Here is a 10,833-nt window from a genome sequence, read left to right on the forward strand (position 1 = left end):
GTATAGGTTCAGTAGGAATCTGTCCTCTGTTTTAACAGATTATAATTGTTAAAATCAGTTATGCAAACAATGTCTTGCTGAAATGCCATTTCTGAAAATAATGTACATTGAATCAAATAGGACAAGCCATTTTTAAGAAGCTGGTTTTACATATGGAACCAGTGGCTACAATGCTCTCCCAGGAATCTTGGCTCACAGCATTCCAGTGTTATAGGTGGTAAGATGGTCTCTTCCTTACAGGGCAGGAGCCTTAAAAATTTGGAAACCCTTGGAACAGAGGAATTCACTCAAATGTATAAGGTACTGCAGATGAAATCTGGAGCAGATAATTTCTTGGGCTTGTTTTTCTATCTTATGAGAACAGATAAGATATTTATAAAGGTCCAATCAGAGATTCCCTATGGAAACTTTTAGACAAATTAAGTTTGAGTCCTCAGTGGCTGTTTTATATTGTATAGCTCTAGATCTGCAAAATAATCTCAAAAAATTTCATTAACATTCTTGCTGCACCTGTGTAAATAATCAGCCCAGAAATAGTGGGACCAGCCTTTTTTGTCCTCAAGAACAAGCCTTCTTTGAGATAATTATGATCTTAAAGTACTGGGTGATTGGAGGCTGTATTAATTCCCTATTGCTTCTGTAAAAATATTATCACAAATTCAGTGGTTTAAAATAACACAAATTTATTATCCTATAGTTCTGAGGTCAGAAGTCAGAAATGACTCTCACGAGGCTAAGAGCAAGATGTCATCAGGCCTGCATTTCTGCTGGAGATCCTAAAGGATATTATTTCCTTGCCTTCTCTGGCTTCTAGAGGCTGCTTGCATTCCTTAGCTCATGGCCTCCTTCCACCACTTTCAAAGCCCGCAGTTGCGTCTATTGGACCTCTACTTCCATCATCACATGTTCTTCTCTGATTCTGATTCTCCTGCCTCTATCTTTCATTATAAGGATCCTTGTGACTACATTGAGCCTACCTAGATAATCCAGGATAATCTCCCAACCTCAAGATCCTCAGCGTAATCACATCTGCACAATTTCCTTTTCCAGGCAAGGTAACATATTCATTAGCTCTGGGGAGCTAATGGGGGCCGTTATTCTGCCCACTACAGCCACTACGGGAAAAAGTATGAAAAACTGAAATGGGCTGAAAAGATTACTGAGTATCACCACTGAAAAAACTAAGTGTTGCCTAAACACATCTGTCAAGTCATCTGATTCTACGGCATTTCTGCAGTTTTCATTGCCTTTAAGCTTTTGAACGACTCTGTAAATTGCCGAAAACTGATTCCAAGCAGAGGATTCTTCAACATAGTCATAAGTGCATTTGTCCTATGGCCATACAGAACTACCACTGCCCTGCCACTATCACCACATTCCCCATGTGTTGTAAATTCATTTCAGCATTACTTACTACTTACAAGGTTTAGTTTTGTGAAATCTCCTTTGAACTAATTATAACATCTTACTGGTTTCCTTATTAAATAATAAATTAGAAACAGTCTTTGACGTATGTTCATTTTAGTCTGTGAAAGTCACGATTAAATCTTCTCTTAAAATTTATCCTTTAACACGAAGTCTTGCAATCATATACAAAAACAGATAGTAAAATAAAATGAAGTTCCATCACTCAACCCCAATAAACGTCAGGTTAATACTAATCCCCCCCTTCTATACATCCTTCCATTTCTCCCTCTCCTATTACTATTCTAAACAGAATTATAAAGACCACATTATTTTATTCATAAATACTTATTATGCCCCTTTAATGATAAGGGCCCTTTAATATAATCACAGTATTAACATTGCACCTAAAAATTAATAATTTCTTAATATACTAAAATATCCAGTGTTCAAATTTACAATGACATTTCCAAATGCACTTAAGTGTTCTTTTTTTGTTGTTGTAATTTTAAAAAACCAGGGCACAAACAAGATCCACACATTGAGATGTTTTGATATATATTTCTTTTTTGGGGAAGTAACAGATATAAAAAGCCTATTTGTACTGTACAGCACAGGAACTCTATTCAATATCTTGTAGTAACTTATGGTGAAAAAGAATATGAAAATTAATATATGTATGTTCATGTATGACTGAAGCATTATGCTGTGCACCAGAAATTGGCACAACATTGTAAACTGAATATATTTCAATAATACACACACACACACACACACACACACACACACATACATTAAAAATCCTATTTGGCTTTTTTAACAGGCTAAAGCCATTCCAACACTTACCTGGAAGAATTAACCTATAAAAAAATTAAGAAAACTTCAAAAAATAAAGAAATTAGGACTTACCTGTTAGATATTGAAATTGATTATAATAGGGCATATATTATAATAGGAAGATACTGACATGAGAGTGGACAGATGGATCAATAGAAAAGGCTAGATGGGCAAAAACAGATCTCTCAATATATTAAAATTTAACATTTGATGACTAAGATATAAACCGGTTGGGAAGAGAGAGATATTTCAAAAAAGAGATGAGAAATTGGCAAAATTGAGGGGGGGGAAATGAATTGTAGATCCTTTCCTCATACTATATGTTAAAGTAAATTTAAATGGTTTAAAAGATTAAATGTAAAATAAAAAATCAGAAAAGTTAGTGAAGGCATGGGAAAACTATCCACAGATTTAATTTCAAAAGATATAATACGAACTATATTGAGATATCACCTCGCACCTGTTAGAATGGCTATTATCAAAAAGACAAGAAATAACACGTTTTGGCGAGGACATGGAGAAAAGTCAAGTTTTGTGCACTGTTGGTGGGAATTTAAATTGGTGCAGCCACTATGGAAAGCAGTGTGGAGTTTCCTCAAAAAATTAAAAATAGAACTACTGTATGATCCAGCAATTCCACTTCTGGGTATTTAGCTGAAGAAAATGAAAATACTCAAAAAGATATATGCACCCCCATGTTCACTGCAATGCTATTTACAATAGCCAAGATGTGGAAATAACCCAAGCAACCACCGACAGACAGATGGATAAAGAAGATGTGATAGATATAGATATAGATATAGATATAGATATAGATATAGATATGGATATAGATATAGATATAGTTATAGATATAGATAAAATAAAATATTATCCAACCATTCTTAAAAAGGAATAAAATCTTGCCATTTTTGACAACATGGATGGATCTCGAGGGCATTAGGCTTAATGAAACAAGTCAAATAGAGAAAGACAAACACCATTTGCATTCTCTTATATGTGGAATCAAAAAAGAAGAGGAAGAAAGAAAAGAAACCAAGTTCATAGATACAAAGAACAGATTGGTGGTTGCCAGAAGTGAAGGCAGGAGGGTGGAAGAAATGGATGAAGGGAGTCAAAAAGTAAAAAAAAAAAAAAAAAATTAAATTTAAATTAAAAAATTAAAAAATAATACTTCAGCTTTATAATCATATTTTAAACAGCTTTATAATTATATATCTGCAACACGTTAACAAAGGGTTATAGACTTAACTTATACCATACTTATGAAAATTAATTAGAAAAACCCATTAAGAATGCAATAGACAAATGGCAAAGTTCATGAGCAGACATTTTTCAAAGAAAGAAATACCAATTGTTAACTAGTATACTTAAATGTTTATCCAGTTAAGAACTATAGATTCAGAAGAAAAGGCTGCCAAATTAAAAAAAAACTATTTTAAAAATAATAATACCCTATGTTGGCAATTTTGTGGGAAAACATTCATTCTTCACTGTGAGTGTATAAATTGTACAATCTTTCTGAACATAAATTTGGCAATATTTATCAAGGGCCTTAGAAATGTTCACGTGTATCCTCTGACTCAGAAATTTCACTCCATATAAGTTAGAAAATGCTAACATGAGGACTTTTTCCTCCTTAGAAATCCAGTTGTTAACCATTTATCAGCACATTAGTAATTACAACTGGCATAAACCTTGTGAATAATAGTCTCATTTTCTTATTTCACTGATTGGTATGCAATAGCCTGTCCAAGTTCTCGCAGTGAATTAGTGGCAGAGTTAGTAGTATAATCTTGTCCTCCGGATTCTTAGCCAAGAGCTTTTAACTTTAACACTTTGCCAGAGAAATTACCTGTTGTTTGTTTTAAATCCCCAAATTCTTGACCTATATACCAAGTTCTGGATGAAACCTCAGGTGAAGTGATGCTCATCTGATCAATTCTGTCAATATTTACTGTCAAATAAAGCAGGAATTAATCATGATTGTCTAGTATTTGGAAACCTTGCTTCAGCTTGGTACTGGCGCAAAGCATCCGTATTACTTGATGAGTCTCCTGTAGGTATCTAGGAAAATGCCCTAGGAGACAGTCCAGCATGTCACACTTGCAAGCAATCTAACTGTAATTCACAATTCGATTTGCAAAATATATTTGTGATTGAAACACATGAAATCCCATTTTCCCGGAAACTTTACAATTGTAATTTCCAATACACTGACACTAAAAAGGAGGCTCAGAATTTCCATCCATCCATTCAACAAAAATTTGTTGAGGACCTATGATGTACCTGACCCAGGGCTTGTGTGATCCTTGCTAGAATTCTAAGGTTTAGCCCCCTTTCTCACTATTTTTTCCCCTAATGATTTTTCACAGGCTATGACTGTCTTTAAAGGAGCTCTGTCTTCTGAGTGCTGCTGCATCATAGTTGGGAAATAATCTCTTTTCTTCCCTATCTCTATTGTGTTCCCCTCCAATCTCTCTAAAAGTACCAGGGATATATATATATATACACACATATATATACTTCCCCCCAATCTTTCTATTATTCTGAATTATAATCCTAGTCAACAGCAAAATTGAGTTTCTGGGCCCTTATTCAAAGGTTCATATTTGGAGATTTACCTTCTATCATGTTTCACCATTTTAAAAACTGAAGTGTGCACAAAATTTACTTTTGTTAATTTTTGTTGTTGTTGTTAAAACTCAATTTCCCAAGCCTGCCCCCTAATTCTGATCCAGCAGACTGGGCATGGGGCAAGGATTATGCGTTTTGTAAATTCAGGTTCCCTGGGTGATTCTGATGTAGTTGATCAGGGGTTTATTCCTCTGAGGTAGGGACTGGAGAGTAGATGGTTTCCAGATGGATAAGCAGACAGCGCTATATAAAATGAAAAGCCTGAGTCACCGTCAGGTGAACCAGATATTCATAACTCCTATCACCTCATTTTATACCAAGTCTCAGTCTAGAAAGGATAAAGTGCATACAAAAATGGAAGTTTGGCAGTTTGAGCTGTAAAGTGGAATTTGAGATTTGGTTTTCTAACTCCTAATATATTTGAATTAAAAACCTAAAAAGAATGACGATAAAAAGAAGTCTTTGAAACGTTCAAAAATAACTTTTTAGACTTTTTTAGTTGTCTTTCATGTTAATTTTAATGTCTATTTCATATACATATTATTTTCATTTAAATCATATCTATAATTCGAATTAATCTTTAGGTTTTTCAATAAAAATTAAGTGAAGATAAATACTCATTTTCAATGAATATCTAAAAATAATGTTTTTTTAATATTTTTAGTTACAATTTAAAGAATATAGTTTTTTTAAATCTTCAGTAATTTAATGTACTTCCACTATGCTTTATTTAACTCAGTGATGTCAGAATTCTTTTTCACATGACTCTCGTAAGTCCTGGAAATCTTTAAGCCCTAAGATGACACTAGTCATTAGTAGTAATATCAATAAGTATTCAATTTTATATGATAACACTTGACCTATTTGGTAGACACATGTACAAAAAGGAACCATAAACTGTGAGTACCCATAAGCTATTGAAAAAGTTTCGAACAATTGGTAGAGTATTCTTATTATTTATTTGAAAATGAAAGTATCTGTATGTTAATGAAGAATGAATGAATTCAAATAGTAGAACTTATGAATCCACAAAATGAAGTAAACTGGTAGGTGTAGCTCACCTCTTATTTCTATACTCCTTTTCCCTATTTAGCTTCTTCAGGTTTTAGTTTAGATATTAATTCTCTTTTCTATTCCCTGCTTACCCTTCTCAGAACACTTCTCATCTTCAGCTGTAACTGCCTCTCTCCCCATCTTTTAGATGGAAATGTAACTTGTTTACTACCGCATCTCTGTGCCTCCTACAGGCCATGGTAATAATTGTTGCTGGACAACATTTAGTCGGGACCTTTCAGCATTTCTGACAGACAGGAAGCTTCTTGGAGATAGGTATTCCATTCCTAGTACCGAGTGCCGCATAAGAGGCACTCTATAAATATTCTGGAAATAATGAAAAAATATAAGGGGAAGCCAACTATGGCTTCCCCCAGGGGGTGCTAAAGTCCCAAATCCTGTTTACTTATGACTTCAGCCAGAGTAAAGTTGCTCTGTACTGAGTTTAAGCCAACATTTACTGAGTATTTTTGGTTTCCTTGGAATTGCAGAGATAACTGACTCAGTTCTTGCTCTTGAGGCATTTGGAAGCTGGTGTAGCAACAAATGCAACAGAAAAATTACATCAAGATTATCCACGAAAGGCAAAACACTTGGCCTTTTAGACAGTAATTTAAGAGATGCTGCAACCCCCAGGATATTTACTTCAAGACTATTCCAACTCCCACCACAGACCACCCTGGACCGTTTGCAAACCTTCTCCAGGATTTTCTCCTCATCAGGAAGTCCACTAAAGCTTCTCCACCCAAGAACATCTCAGGTTGATGAAAAATTAAAAAGCTCTCTAGAAGTAACTTTCTATTCCTCCCTAGATGCAGGTTCAGGATTGGCCAAACTTAATTGGCACAAATGCCCCACCCCTCTTGATCATTTAAAGCATATTATATATCATTTGATAATCACTAGATGCATTTGAATTAATGGTCACATGCATTTGGCCATATGCCCAGAAATTTGGGCACTACCTGAGGGCCCTACCCCATTAAACTATGGGGATAATGACCCCTTTCTGGCCATGGCTTCTAACTGCAAATGGCTGTAATTACATAATCTGAATGTAGGTCAAAGAGCTGCTAGGTGAAGTTTTCCATAGGGCAGCTGGGTTTTTTGTTTTTCCTGGCAATGATCAAAGCTTCCCAGTTGTACCTAATTAGAGAGTATGATTTTTGCCTGACCAAGGCTTAAGTTTATTACCAACAAAATACATATCACCTGTGCCCCAAACCGAGTTGGAACATACAATTCTTCCGGGCAAGAGACTAGTTTGCTAACTTACTTTAACTGCTAGGAACTTCACAACAGAGTTTTGTGTTGTTGTTGTTGTTGTTGTTTTAAATGTTAAATTTGGAATTAGACGGGTGGAGTTGTAATTCTTAATAGGAATTGCTCGGCTAACTCCCTGTGTCTCACTGAAAATTTACAACTTAATGCTAGCATTTTTTGTATAAGACATAAGGTCTGTTTTAGTAAGGACCCCTGCTGAAGGATAGAAATGGCCATGCAAGGGTCCCAGTTCTTTTTCACCCCTTAGCTACTATATATGCCAGCTGAAATCTAACTTGAAGAGATCAAATGATAAAAGATTAGGGAAAAAGGGAGAAGTTAATGAACAATGTTGCCTTCTGCAAGAAACAGGATTATTTTGCCTTTTCATCATGCGAGGAACCAACACAGGTGTTTCTAAATAATGGCTAGTTCAACAAAGAACGTGTTCCTTTAATAGCAAGAACCATATTTTTGTGTTATGCTGGCTCACCACACATTTAAAATTGACACATTGGAGCACTTCAAATTTATATCTTCATTTCAGCCATTCATTTAGGAGGTCAAATCATCATTATATTTCACCAGTATGGTGGATTTTAATTCATTTAACATTTTAATCTTTCATCAGTTTTTCATTTAAGAGGATTTCACAGCATATATGGGGTTTGTATAAATTTGTGTGCAGTAAATTTATTCTTTTAACAGTTTTATTCTTTCATCAGAAATTCATTTAAATGGATTCCACGATATATCACTTCCACTTCCCGTGCAGCTTTAGGTCAGGCTGTAATTGATGCAAAAGCAATGAGGTATTAAAAGAGATAGGAAATATCTGAAATTGGAAAGAGTTCAAGAAGTGGGCCATTGTCAGGACATTACACTCTTCAGATAAGGTGGGGAGGGGAAAATAATATAGCATTTTGATCTGAAGCCTCGCATGCTTTATAATTTCCATTCTCAACAAAGTCAAAAAGATCTAAGCTTGTGTCTTTAAAACAAAATTAACTGCTTCAGTGCCCTAAAACAGCCCCCATATGGCCATGCGAGTGTGCGTGCTTGTCTTCACCATGCATTTGAATTACTGGCACAGCTTCTTTCAGCGAACGTTCCGTCTCCTCCCTCCCCTCTGCCTACATTCATTAAATGACATCCAAGTGATAAACATTAATATAATAAATACAGTCGCTATGGAAATAACCCAGGGAAGAGGTGCATTCTATCATGTTTTCATATAGAAGTAGATGAAAATCACCAGTAGTGCATTATAGCTGGCGACAGAAAACTGCAGCATGAGAGATGCCTTTACCAAAGAGCAGGGGTGCTGGTACTTGCTTTGTGCTCATCAGGAAAGTAAAAGGTGACCTTGAGAAAGTCCTCCTTGCTCTCTAGGTCTCTGCAAAGGGACTGACTGCTTTTATGATACCTACTATAAAAGGGCACTGATGTCTTCCACTGGTGAGTGAGAGGTGCTAGAGGATTGATACTGGTGGAAATCAATATTTATTTGAATTTGTTAATGCCTCTTTGGGAAGACTATGCCTCAGGAAGAAATGTTCTCACCACACACACACACACACACAATGGTAATTTTGTGCGATGATGGATGTGTTAACCAATTCTATTGTGGTAATCATTTAACAATATGTCCAGGTATCAAATCATCATGCTGTATACTTTAAACTTACATGATGTTGTGTGTCAATTGTATCTCAGTAAAGCTGGGGAAAAAAGAAAAGAAAAAGAAAGAAGGAAGGATAGAAAGGAAGGGTAGAGAAGAAAAAAAGGAAAGAGGGAGGGATATACCTTGGGAAATTGTTGTTGTACCTAACACACTCCTTTATGAGACTGACAGCTACTTCTTTCTTCCTCTGGTTTACTGGCCCTATGGATTGCTTGTCTCATCAAATGTCCAATAAATGTTCATTGAATTGAGTTGAATCAATTGAAAAAAGAACACCTTAAATGCTGGGAAAGATGACCCAAGCCCATCATCCACCCTGCCCCACCCCAGGCCCCCATAAGGTCACAGTATAATCTGATGTTAGAGATTTGAAATCAATTTAACTTATCACTCTGTTCATAGAAGATGTCCCTTTACTGCATCTGGCTAGGGAGAGAACATGACAGAGAAAAAAGATTGCACTCAGACCAAACATCTGAAGTAATATTTCTAACAAGAATGATGATTGGTCATGAAAGATTGCCGGAGGACTGTAGGAGGATCACACCTAATTTCTACTCTAATGTCATGCTGAGTTCTCTTGTGCTTCCTCTTATCAAATCGTGGAGGGCCTAGATCCAGTCCTTCATAGATCTATGGCAGTTTTTATATGGGAGTTTACAAGTAATTTGGGGGCAATTACTGGATTTCTCTGGAGATTCAGTGTCACTTTCATGGGTTCTAGATCCCACAGGACATCCTAGAACTAACTAAAATATACAAAGTCTAGAATATTTCCATCTTTTTTTTTTTTCAACCTCACTTTCATGCAGTGGTCTAGGGGAGATAGGGAGAAGGTAAGGGACACTTTTTCCCCAAGGTTTCCAACACTTCAGTGGGCTGCATGTTGTCAAGTCTGGTCAACAGTTTTTCAGGTCCATTTGGGTAAGGCTCTTGGTTGTCCAAAGAGTATGTACTAAAAAGTTGATTACAGTAAATGTGAAAGCATCTTACTGAAGGCTAACTTTATTTGGATCTAACTTATCAACCTAGCTGTCAAACCACAAGTAGAAAGGTGAAGTTCCTTGTGTGGACAATTTTGTAACCTTTCAAATGATAATTTTGTGAATTTTTATGCAGGCATATATTGATGGAGACTGACAGACGTTGAAAAGAGCAGAGCCACAAGCCACCCCATAGAACTGAGGATAAAAAACCGCCTTCCACTTGCCCCTCCTCTATTGCTATTTTTGTGATGCATCAAAACTCCCTTTCAAATGCAAAGTATGAAGCTGGGCTCTTATTTACATACCTGATCTTGCACACACGTTTCCCTTCACTTTGGCTGCTCTTCTGACCAGTAGCCTCCTGCCAGCAGTTTCTTATCAGTGTGCTCATCTAGATGATTTTCTAGTTATTACTCTTTGTTTTAAGATTAATAAGACATTGACTTAATACTTGAGTAATTTGGTTCAGGAAGAGCTCAGAAAGTCTGCAAATCTATAGTCATCCATCCATCACACACAGACAATGTGTCAGATTATTTGAGCATCATGAGTGTGCTAATAAAGACATTTACAAGCTCTCTCTGAAATTTTATTTTAAATTCACGTTTACATGGCACATCTTTTTTCCATCCTTTTACTTTCAACTTATCTAAGTTGTTTTTGAAATGAATTTCTTATAGATAGCATATCGTTGGGTCATGTTTTGTTTTGTTTTGTTTTTTAAATATACTCTGCCAACTCTGTCTTCTAATTGGTGAATTAAGATCATTTATACTGGGGATAATTATTGATGTGATAAGGCTTAAGTCTTCCATATAGTTTGTTTGCTGTTTATTCTCTTTGTTTCTCATTTCTGTCTCTTTTCTTGCCTTCCTGTGAGTTATCTGACCATATTTTTAGGATACTGCTTTGATTTTCTTAGTGATTGTTCTAAATGTTATAATACACTTATACACCATATCACAGTAT

At 35.7% G+C, this 10,833-nt stretch overlaps 1 long non-coding RNA gene across 1 annotated transcript; it reads right to left on the reverse strand.

Moving 5' to 3' along the window:
• Nucleotides 1-793: 793 nt before the first annotated feature.
• On the reverse strand, nt 794-9,816 carry LOC116662883. The gene is made up of 3 exons (XR_004318970.1): nt 9,424-9,816; nt 5,175-5,183; nt 794-803 (listed from the first exon to the last, which is right to left on the reverse strand). It is a non-coding gene; the product is annotated as an uncharacterized LOC116662883 (long non-coding RNA).
• Between the last annotated feature and the right edge of the window lie 1,017 nt (nt 9,817-10,833).

This window comes from Camelus ferus, chromosome 1 (assembly GCF_009834535.1).
Source record: "Camelus ferus isolate YT-003-E chromosome 1, BCGSAC_Cfer_1.0, whole genome shotgun sequence".
Taxonomy (NCBI): domain Eukaryota; kingdom Metazoa; phylum Chordata; class Mammalia; order Artiodactyla; family Camelidae; genus Camelus; species Camelus ferus.